Source organism: Pinus tabuliformis, chromosome 2_2, assembly GCF_031772625.1.
Source record: "Pinus tabuliformis cultivar Carrire ecotype Pingquan chromosome 2_2, CPIR1, whole genome shotgun sequence".
NCBI classification, from domain to species: Eukaryota; Viridiplantae; Streptophyta; class Pinopsida; order Pinales; family Pinaceae; genus Pinus; species Pinus tabuliformis.
Window position 1 is genome coordinate 848448473 of NC_142300.1, and position 12552 is coordinate 848461024.

Below are 12552 nucleotides of genomic sequence, written 5' to 3' on the forward strand. Positions count from 1 at the left end.
CTGGTCAGGTTGATTCTAAGAAACTATTTCAAACCTACTTTAGGCTGAGGCTTAGCCTCCTCAACCTGAGAGGGCTCTCTCTAGATGGGTTAATGATTTTTATTAAGATAAGATGGCTAACTCTTGTGAAACAACTGTAACAAATATAAATGCTGGAAACATACTAAACAACTATCCATTGGGCTTATGGAGTCAATAACACTTGAATATAACAGTGAACTCAACCTTACATAGAAGTCAGGGCACTCAGCATTTAGATATTCAGAACATAACTCCTATAGGACCACAGTTTATAAATGCATACAGGAAATCAGAGCACATTCAGTGAGTTCTGAGTGATTATACATCTATAACACTGTAAAAATTATGGAAAGAACAAGATCACATATTCTGAACAATAGAAATCCCTCATGAATCCTGAGAAGTAAAGTCAAAATTATATTACTGAAATGAGTCTTTACATAAGCCAAGCACAAGTTGTATCATAAAATTTTCCAACCCTCTTTACATTACTGTTTCAGCTATATATAGGGCTCTTATTCTAACTGATCGATATTCCTCCTCAAGCATGAGGGAAATTCGAAAACTACTTCTAATGACACCTATTTACCTTTTAACTAACTAATAAATACAACTGAGTACTAATTGACAGCTCTAGAAACCTAAAACAATTAGGATTCTAATTCTACATGATGCTGAACAATAGCATTTATTACAATCAAGATTTATTCCCTGACAAGTGGTCCCTTTTAGTTTGGATGTGGTAGGTGTTTGTAGCTGCTTGCTGGACTTTGATGTCGTATCCTTTTACCTTTGCTGAGAAACAGGAAACTGCCTCTGTTCTATGCTTTCAACTGCCTATTTAATGTAACAAACTTCCACCAGACCTTTCTAGACATCTAAATCAAGTGGGACTCTAATTCCATAACAGCCTTGGTCTACAATCATCCTCGTTCTTTGACACCTGGTTCCCTTCTAGTTTAGCTATGATGGTCTTCAAGGCTCCATGGTTGTCTTCAATGGCACATGTTTTCCAATGTCCTGAAACATAGGAAACTACCCTTGCTCATCGGTTTTTAGTTTGCCTTACAATTTTCGAATCCAAAGAGGCATGTCCTTTATCTTTGATTATCCAAAATGTAACAGATGGCCACGTCCTTGATGTGTTGTCCACCTCCTTTATGTGTAAGGGAAAAAACTCTTTTAAGCTGTTTTGACATATTTTGAACTGTAGTAAATGTGATCACTTTAGAACAAAAGTCTAGAGTTGGTTTTGAATATATGTTTCCTCCACCTGTTTGTGGTGCCCTTTGAGAGTAAACTTGTGGTCAGCATATGACATTTCCCAAATTCCAGAAACCTGCCTAGGTGAATCACTCCCTGCCCATTGGACATGGTCTCTTATATCAGAGTTAAAATTCAGTTGTTTTTCCCTGAACCTTGACTGTTTTTACATTCTGTAACGTTACCTAGAAATGAAATCTCCTATGGAGTGTTCAATTTGTGAATTCTTTTGAGCTTCTTGTAGGAGATATACGAGTAGAAACACACGTCAAAGGTATTGCAGTTAATCTTCATAGAAAAATACAATGGCTGACATAGTTCCTGTCCAAGGTTCCCTTCTAGAGGTATCATCATCACAAAATATACATATTTAGAACCAACAACCATTTCTCAGTGAGCCAAACATGCCAGAATCTGGGCCACTTCATTTTGTTGTTCTAGGTCCAAAGTTGGAATTCACTGAACCATCACACTTGAGAAAAGTGTGTAATGTTTCTTCTGCCAAAATGCCATACAGAGACAATGTAACTGTTACAATTGTCAAAACCATCATTAGGACCTGTGGCACGCATTTCAGGCACTACATGGACCTCGGTTGGCTGTAAGTGTGATCTTTTCACTTCAAATGCAAGCTCCCTTTCCTTAAACTTTAACCAAGCTGCATTCTTTGTACCTTTTTACGTCTTCTGATTCATCATTTTGATCACCTCAGCCGCTTCATTCAACCATGAATTCCGCAGGCATTAAGCAGTGACTTACACATAATAGCATTGGGTTCAAATGGCATGTTGTCGATGAATTTCTCTACCTCATCCATGTGCCCAGTAATACCAAGGAGGTTAATCATACAGGCATAATGTTCCACTCTTGGGGTGATATAATGATCTCTATCCATTGACTCAAAATAGCGGCAGCCTGCATGAACGAGGCCTTCTTTGATGCAGCCATTAAGGACAACAATGAATGTAATGTAGTCTGGCCTCTTTCCAGCTTGTAGCATGTGTTCAAACAGTTCGAGGGCTTCTTCGCTACTCCCATTTAGGGCATATCCAGCTATTATAGCATTCCACAAAACCACATCTTGTTCAACCATTTCGTCAAACACTCGGCGTGCAAAATTTACATTGCCGCATTTGGAATACATGTCAACAAGGGCACTCCCTATAAAGACATTTGATTTTAAGCCAACATTCATGATGCAAGAATGTACCTTCTTTCCATATTCAAGAGCTTCTAAGCTAGCACAAGCACTAAGAATGCTACTGTAGGTGAAATGTGTTGGCTTCAAGCCTTCCAATTGCATTTGAGAAAACATCTCGAGAGCTTTCATATCTTGCCCATGCTGGCTATAACCTGAAATCATTGCATTCCATGACACCTTATCTCGTTTGACCATTTTAAAAAACCATTGGCGTGCCTTCTCTAAGCTCCCACACTTACAATACATATCAAAGATGGCATTTCCTATGAAAACATTTGATTCAAATCCAGTTCTGAAGACATAAGCATGGATCTGTCTGCCCAGTTCCAGGTCCATTACACTGGCACATGCACTGAGAATGCTACCAAAGGTGATGTGGTCCAAGTTATTGTACACCGGCAGCATTTGGCGAAATATTTCTATGGCCTCCCTACCTCGAGAACTCTGAGCATAACCTGCTACCATTGCATTCCAGGAAACTACATCTCTCTCTGGCATTCCATCAAACACTTAGAAACCTTCTTCTATACTCCCACACTTAGAATACATGTCAACAAGGCCACTCCCAACAATTACATTAGACTGGAACCGAGTTTGAATGATATGATCATGGATTTGCATACCCCATTCTAGAGCTGTAAGGTGAGCACATGCAGATAGTGCATTCGCATATGTAAACTTACTGGGTTTCACGCTAGCCTGTTGCATTTGCATGAATAGATTCAAAGCCTCCTCGCAGTGGCGCAGCCGGGCATATCTTGCAATCATGGTATCCCATGTGTTATGCAGATGGCAATCCTCATGTTTGTGCAACATCATACATGTCCGTCTCAACCACCGTATCCGTCCCCTCGCTCTGCAGTCAAATTCGTTGCTTACCTGAATTCTATACCCCTTGTTCTGAAACTCAGTCAATCACCTTCCTGGGTTCCCATTTGAAGTAATGAAACTTATCATTTAGCGTAATTGTATACATTTAGTTCAACATCTGCATATCGTGCTCTGACCACCAACGTGTGAGCATGTACTCACAGCTACATGAACTTTGAGGCTTCGAGATTCTATATCTTCTTTTGAAACTTGCAATCTGAGCTTACGACGACACCTAATGACCTAATGATAAGGATAAGCGGTCGAATTGACAGGCAAAGGGTATAATCTGATCACTGATAATGGATTTTGATGGATATGATAGCTGTGTAAGATTGGCTAGGGATTAGGACAAATCCCCAATTTCATAGCGCAGCGAGTACAAAATATGAATTATGCGCTATGAAATCACTTAAAACATGTTGCGCTGCGCAACTGATAAAGGGATTTATGTGCTGCGAAACCACTTTAAAATGATTATAGGCGCTACGAAATAACCTAAAGAGCTTTGTGACACATAGTAACTTCTGAACAAAACTGACACATGGCTATGAGACGGGGATGAATGAGAATGACTGGTGATGAATGAGAATACCTAGTTGACTCAAGACTCTAAAAACAAAAATCAAACTTAGACTAGCACCGAATTTTTTTTATTTTATTTTTTTTTTACCATCAAACTAATGTGAGTGGTTTTGAAATTAGAATTCTTAAGTGATAACAGTGGCTCCACTTGGGATAGTGTGCTCCTGTAGTACACTAAGAACTTGTATGTGCAGTGCCTTATCCATTTATGACAAACAGAAATTTGCTTGACAAGCATCCCTTTCAAGCTTCTTGGGCCTTCACCTCGGGCTTAAGCTTGATGATCACTGTATGAGAAAAAGAAATCTACATCTACTGAAAAATGCTCAGTCAACCTTGAGCTTATTTGCATTTTCCTACCTACCTACCCTAACAATTCAAACTTCTTTCAGCTCAATCAATGTGAAATTTCCAATGCAGCCAATCATTTTTCGTATCTGATATTTGAGTTTTTGACTGCATCGGAGTTCAGAGCCACTATGATATTGTGATGACCGCTGCCATTGAAATTGCCTCTGATCTTCATGGAAAAGCTGAAACACTGGAGAGTAAAACTCTTCCATGTATTTAGCTATAGGATCCCAGAATACATGATCAGCTTGTTGATTCCTGTAACTTTCTGGTCATGCAAACTGATCTTCAACAACAGTGTACAGCTCCTCAATCGTGAAAGAGAACGAGAGCAACACTCTCTCCTTGTGTTCTGCCATAGAAAGCTTCTGAAAATAATGATCATGATTATGAAAACTATATGCCTGAATTTGACCTTTTAAACCTTCAATGTCTTTCTCAATGTCTTCAGCAACTTCATCCAAAAATTTCATCTTATCCTCTGCCTTACACTCAAATGATTTTAGATACGAGGACAAGGACAAAGAAAAACTTTCATTTGTATCTCCATTACTATGATCATTATTCCATTGTTTGAAACCTTGAATTGAAGGAGAGTTTGCCACCACCTCTGATCTATCTATCCATTCCTCCAAAAATATAAACCAAAAGTCTTCAAGTGACTTGATGGATTTGGCAGGAAAGCTTTCAATCCACCGTTTACATTTCCCTTGAAGTGAATCATAGAACAACATAATGCAAACATCCTCATGTTTAACTCTAAGAAGCTTTGTAAAATCACAAAAATCTGATATATGCTTTAAAGTTAAATTCAAATCTTCTCCATTGAATTTTGGACCATTCCTTAGAAAATATGCATCCTTGGGAAAATGATTTGGGAAACCATGAATTCCTAAAAAATTTATGCATGCATACCTTGAAATAAGAATGGTAGCATCTGGGTCCTTCATAACTCCAGTGGAATCACCATGAATGTATTAATTTCGAATTCTTCAACAATGGAGTCGCCAAGGTAGATTTGCAGCCTCAAAAACCTTCTGAGCTCCTGCTACCTTCAGAAGTTCAGCTTCATGATTTCGGGAATGAATAGACTTCAGGCTCCCGGCAGACGCACCAAAATGTTATCTCAAAATCAGACCCTGATAGGCTGCTGTTTAGGTTGATTCTAAGTAACTATTTCAAACCTACTTTAGGCTGAGGCTTAGCCTCCTCAACCTGAGAGGGCTCTCTCTAGATGGGTTAATGATTTTGATTAAGATAAGATGGCTAACTCTTGTGAAACAACTGTAACAAATATAAATGTTGGAAACATACTAAACAACTATCCATTGGGCTTATGGAGTCAATAACACTTCAATATAATAGTGAACTCAACCTTACATAGAAGTCAGGGCACTCAGCATTTAGATATTCAGAACATAACTCCTATAGGACCACAGTTTATAAATGCATACAAGAAATCAGAGCACATTCAGTGAGTTCTGAGTGATTATACATCTATAACACTGTAAAAATTATGGAAAGAACAAGATCACATATTCTGAACAATAGAAATCCCTCATGAATCCTGAGAAGTAAAGTCAAAATTATATTACTGAAATGAGTCTTTACATAAGCCAAGCACAAGCTGTATCATAAAATTTTCCAACCCTCTTTACATTATTGTTTCAGCTATATATAGGGCTCTTATTCTAACTGATTGATATTCCTCATCAAGCATGAGGGGAATTCGAAAACTACTTCTAATGACACCTATTTACCTTTTAACTAACTAATAAATACAACTGAGTACTAATTGACAGCTCTAGAAACCTAAAACAATTAGGATTCTAATTCTACATGATGCTGAACAATAGCATTTATTACAATCAAGATTTATTCCCTAACAAGTGGTCCCTTTTAGTTTGGATGTGGTAGGTGTTTGTAGCTGCTTGTTGGACTTTGATGTCGTATCCTTTTACCTTTGCTGAGAAATAGGAAACTGCCTCTGTTCTATGCTTTCAACTGCCTATTTAATGTAACAAACTTCCACCAGACCTTTCTAGACATCTAAATCAAGTGGGACTCTAATTCCATAACAGCCTTGGTCTACAATCATCCTCGTTCTTTGACACCTGGTTCCCTTCTAGTTTAGCTGTGATGGTCTTCAAGGCTCTATGGTTGTCTTCAATGGCACATGTTTTCCAATGTCCTGAAACATAGGAAACTACCCTTGCTCATCAGTTTTTAGTTTGCCTTACAATTTTTGAATCCAAAGAGGCATGTCCTTTATCTTTGATTATCCAAAATGTAACAGATGGCCACGTCCTTGATGTGTTGTCCACCTCCTTTATGTGTAAGGGAAAAAACTCTTTTAAGTTGTTTTGACATATTTTGAACTGTAGTAAATGTGATCACTTTAGAACAAAAGTCTAGAGTTGGTTTTGAATATATGTTTCCTCCATCTGTTTGTGGTGCCCTTTGAGAGTAAACTTGTGGTTAGCATATGACATTCCCAAATTCCAGAAACCTACCTAGGTGAATCACTCCCTGCCCATTGGACATGGTCTCTTATATCAGAGTTAAAATTCAGTTGTTTTTCCCTGAACCTTGACTGTTTTTACATTCTGTAACGTTACCTGGAAATGCAATCTCCTCTGGAGTGTTCAATTTGTGAATTCTTTTGAGCTTCTTGTAGGAGATATACGAGTAGAAACACACGTCAAAGGTATTGCAGTTAATCTTCATAGAAAAATACAATGGCTGACATAGTTCATGTCCAAGGTTCCATTCTAGAGGTATCATCATCACAAAATATACATATTTAGAACCAACAACCATTTCTCAGTGAGCCAAACATGCCAGAATCTGGGCCACTTCGTTTTGTTGTTCTAGGTCCAAAATTGGAATTCACTGAACCATCACACTTGAGAAAAGTGTGTAATGTTTCTTCTGCCAAAATGCCATACAGAGACAATGTAACTGTTACAATTGTCAAAACCATCATTAGGACCTGTGGCACGCATTTCAGGCACTACATGGACCTCGGTTGGCTGTAAGTGTGATCTTTTCACTTCAAATGCAAGCTCCCTTTCCTTAAACTTTAACCAAGCTGCATTCTTTTTACCTTTTTACGTCCTCTGATTCATCATTTTGATCACCTCAGCCGCTTCATTCAGCCATGAATTCCGTAGGCATTAAGCAGTGACTTCCACATAATAGCATTGGGTTCAAATGGCATGTTGTCGATGAATTTCTCTACCTCATCCATGTGCCCGGTACTACCAAGGAGGTTAATCATACAGGCATAATGTTCCACTCTTGGGGTGATATAATGATCTCTATCCATTGACTCAAAATAGCGGCAGCCTGCATGAACAAGGCCTTCTTTGATGCAGCCATTAAGGACAACAATGAATGTAATGTAGTCTGGCCTCTTTCCAGCTTGTAGCATGTGTTCAAACAGTTCGAGGGCTTCTTCGCTACTCCCATTTAGGGCATATCCAGCTATTATAGCATTCCACAAAACCACATCTTGTTCAACCATTTCGTCAAACACTCGGCGTGCAAAATTTACATTGCCGCATTTGGAATACATGTCAACAAGGCCACTCCCAACAATTACATTAGACTGGAACCCAGTTTGAATGATATGAGCATGGATTTGCATACCCCATTCCAGAGCTGTAAGGTGAGCACATGCAGATAGTGCATTCGCATATGTAAACTTACTGGGTTTCACGCTAGCCTGTTGCATTTGCATGAATAGATTCAAAGCCTCCTCGCAGTGGCGCAGCCGGGCATATCTTGCAATCATGGTATCCCATGTGTTATGCAGATGGCAATCCTCATGTTTGTGTAACATCATACATGTCCGTCTCAACCACCGTATCTGTCCCCTCGCTCTGCAGTCAAATTCGTTGCTTACCTGAATTCTATACCCCTTGTTCTGAAACTCAGTCAATCACCTTCCTGGATTCCCATTTGAAGTAATGAAACTTATCATTTAGCATAATTGTATACATTTAGTTCAACATCTGCATATCGTGCTCTGACCACCAATGTGTGAGCATGTACTCACAGCTACATGAACTTTGAGGCTTCGAGATTCTATATCTTCTTTTGAAACTTGCAATCTGAGCTTACGACGACACCTAATGACCTAATGATAAGGATAAGCGGTCGAATTGACAGGCAAAGGGTATAAGCTGATCACTGATAATGGATTTTTATGGATATGACAGTTGTGTAAGATTGGCTAGGGATTAGGACAAATCCCCAATTTCATAGCGCAGCGAGTACAAAATATGAATTATGCGCTACGAAATCACTTAAAACATGTTGCGCTGCGCAACTGATAAAGGGATTTATGTGCTGCGAAACCACTTTAAAATGATTACAGGCGCTACGAAATAACCTAAAGAGCTTTGTGACACATAGTAACTTCTAAACAAAACTGACACATGGCTATGAGACGGGGATGAATGAGAATGACCGGTGATGAATGAGAATACCTAGTTGACTCAAGACTCTAAAAACAAAAATCAAACTTAGACTAGCACCGCATTTTTTTTTTTTTTTTTTTTACCATCAAACTAATGTGAGTGGTTTTGAAATTAGAATTCTTAAGTGATAACAGTAGGGAAGAAATTGTTTTCTTTCCTAGATGGATTCAGTGGGTACAACCAGATCCAAATCTTCCCAGAAGACCAGGATAAGACCACTTTAACATATCCTTGGGGTACGTTTTCCTATAGGGTCCTTTCTTTTTGCATGTGCAATGCTCCTGCCACTTTCCAGAGAGTAGTACTAAGTATTTTTGCTGAATTAATTCATGACGCAATGGAAATATATATGGATGATTTTACACCTTATGGCTATGATTTCCAAGAGGCCCTGACTAACTTAGGCAAAGTATTGCGCAAATGCATTGAGATGAACCTATCTCTCAATCCAGAAAAATTTGAATTCTTTATGACTGAAGAGACCATATTAGGCCACTCAATATCTCAGAAAGGACTGCAATTGGACCCAAACAAATTAGCAATAATTCAAAGGTCCCACCTCCATAAAAGCAGAGAGATGCCCCTTTGGCACTTGGATTGTACAAACTATGAAACTCAAATTTGCAATTCCAACAAATATAGCCATTTTTTTCCTAAAGGAAAAACATACTTTTCATATTTCATGGGAAATAAAAAGGTACAATCCCTTAGCTACATAATAGAACACTTGATAACTTAGAAAGCTAGGTTGAGAAAAAAAAGTTGGAAATAATACTAAGAGGGGGGGGGGGGGTGAATCAATATTATCAAGTCACCTATTTTATTTTTCAAACCCAGATCATATATGCTACCTCAGTTAGATAAAACCGCGTATATACGCAACTACAGAGAAGGAAACCCGCGTATATAATGCAGACTTATAATTTAATTTATCTTACAGATGTTGATCATTAATCTGTGTATCAGAATCAAATAAATAGTAACCAGAAATAATAAAACAGAGTTGAACACAATCACACACAAGAACACAAGATATAAGGTGGAAACCCAATGTGGGTGAAAACCACCTGCTGCAATTCGTCTCTATCTTCTTATAATTAGAAACTTCTTTTTACAATGTATTGGTGCAGTCCTTTACCAGTACGTAGGTTGTAACCTGCAGAGAGATACAACCCTCTCTCGTTATCCAGATTCTCCTGGAAGGGAGCTACAACCCCCTTAGCTCTTGCACTAGCCAAGATACTAGTACGTAGGTGCTGGTCTACAGAAGGCTACAACCTTCTCTTTCTTCCAGGGACCACGTTTCATAAATTTTTAGACTGGATCCATGAACATCAATCAATCATCAAAAATTTTTGCATCAAACAATCTCCTTTTCACCAATTAGAACTGAATCAAGTAGATACTTCTCTGACAACTGTACCCAAAACACATTAACAGTAACCACACACCAAATTCTGAATCCAGAACACTGCAGCAATAAACAGAAGCAGCTAGATCACAACTCAAAAGATATACGCTACTTCAATAACCAAAAACCTGCATGCATACGCTTCTGTGTTTGGACCAACCCGCATATACTCTGTTTTTGCTCACATAACCAGCGTGTATATGCACCTTCGCTTCACTGAACCTACGTACAGATCTATAAAGGATAATTCACAAATATTTAGACCTTAATTAACCCAGATTACCAGATTTATAGATCAAGCATGCGCCACATATAACGGATCAAAATCATACAAAGATATTATTATTCAAGCCTTAAGATTATGACCCATAAATAGAACTTATCCTTCTCTTTGCGCTCAGGTTCCTCCTTCATTTAGATCCAGATATGCACCATAACATAATCACCAATATTCTAGATCTAGCCCTTCTATCAGATATTCAATAATTCAGATGATTCTTTGCCAAATGATCTCCTTCCCCTTTTATAGTCTTAGGCCTTTCACAATACCACGTTCCAAAACCATAACAAAACAAAACCATGGACCCAATACTTGGGATCAACACTCTTGATGAGATACCATGGCCCAAAACCATAGGTTCAATTACCAAGGACTAAATACCACGGACCAAAAGTAAGTTCTCCAACATATACGTGCTTTTCCTTGCGTGAAAGTGCGTGTATATGTATACGCACCTTTGTAACGTCTAACCCATGTGTATATGCGCCTTCGTCTAGGTGAACCTATGTATATATCTTTTTCCTTCATTCTGAGAGCCTGTACTGAGATCTATCACCAAAGTGAGTTGTCATCAAGGACAACACCTGTGCCATAGCTCTAATTCAATGCCACAATGCCAACAATCTCCCCCTTTGGACTTGATGGCAACCCCAAGATCCTCAAAGTCATTCTCCCCCTTTGTCATCAAGGGCAAAGGGTTGTGCTTCCCTTGAGTGCATGCTAAAATCTCTGCCCTGCTGTGCTGACCATGCTCCCCCTGACTGTAAGCAAGATCTGCAAAAAGATGTTCTTCAAGAAGAACCACGACTTATACATCATAAAAGACCTTCCTATCACCAAAAGACTTAATACATACATCCATCACCCAACCAAGTGGGGATCATCCACCCAACCAAGTACATTACATGTTCATCCCAGGGATAGTGGGGAAACCAAAATAGGCCATTACATGACCTTGACACCATAAAAGAGATACATGACATAGAGACGAAATATCTAGAGCAAGACTTATGAAAGTCACCAATAACTGATATCAGTAGCATCTGTCAATCACTATTCAGATCAGCAACCATGTTTTCCTTCTGTTCTCCCTCTGCATTTGTTCTACCTGAAACCAAAAACAACTGTGAACTTGAACCAAAAGCTTCTAAGATAATCAATGCATTATTAGAAGTTTATCTACTGCCCCTGAACCTGTGCCAGATGGTCTCTATCAGCCCCATATCAGACTATCTTCAACCAGAGCCTGTCCCAACTGATATCCATCAAGCCTCCATATATGCGATTGTATTTGTATAAACCAGCATATGTACGCGAATCCTCTTCAGCCAACACGCGTGCAACTACTTTTCTCTAAAACAGACAAGTTTCAACAGCAAGATGAAGCATCAACTACTCCCAGCTTCTGTCTGAGGTATTCAAATGTCTCCGTGGGCAGTGGTTTGGTGAGTATATCAGCAACTTGTTCCTTAGAGGGAACATATTTCAATTTGACCTTTTGTTCAAGCACTTGTTCCCGGAGGAAATGATATTTGAAAGGTATGTGCTTGGTCTTTGAATGCATAACTGGGTTCTTTGAAATGCTGATTGCACTTGTATTATCACATAAGATGGAGATAGGTGGTGTACAAGTGATTTGAAAATCCTGCAAGGTTTGCATCATCCAGAGGAGTTCATTGCAGCAAGATGCAGCAGCCACATATTGCGCTTCAGCTATAGATAGAGCAATCGAACTTTGTTTCTTGCTTAACCAAGATACTAATATGGAACCCATAAAGAATGCACCACCACTTGTGCTCTTTCTGTCATCCATGCTTCCAGCCCAATCTGCATCTGTATAAGCATGAAGAGTGAGATCTGTATCTCTCGGATACCATAAGCCATAGTTTTGAGTTCCTTGAAGATACTTGAAGATTCTCTTCACTTCCTGAAGGTGAGTTTCCTTTGGATTTGCCTGAAATCTTCCAACCATTCCTACTGCATGCATGATGTCTGGTCAGGTACCTATCAAATAAAGCAACCTTCCAATCATGGATCTACAGGTTGGTTGATGCACTGCTGCTGATTCATCATTTGCACTCAGGCT

At 39.0% G+C, this 12552-nt stretch overlaps 1 pseudogene; it reads right to left on the reverse strand.

Annotated features, from left to right (window-relative positions):
* Nucleotides 1-2005: 2005 nt before the first annotated feature.
* On the reverse strand, nt 2006-8087 carry LOC149195627 (pentatricopeptide repeat-containing protein At1g11290, chloroplastic pseudogene; annotated as a pseudogene).
* Nucleotides 8088-12552: the final 4465 nt, after the last annotated feature.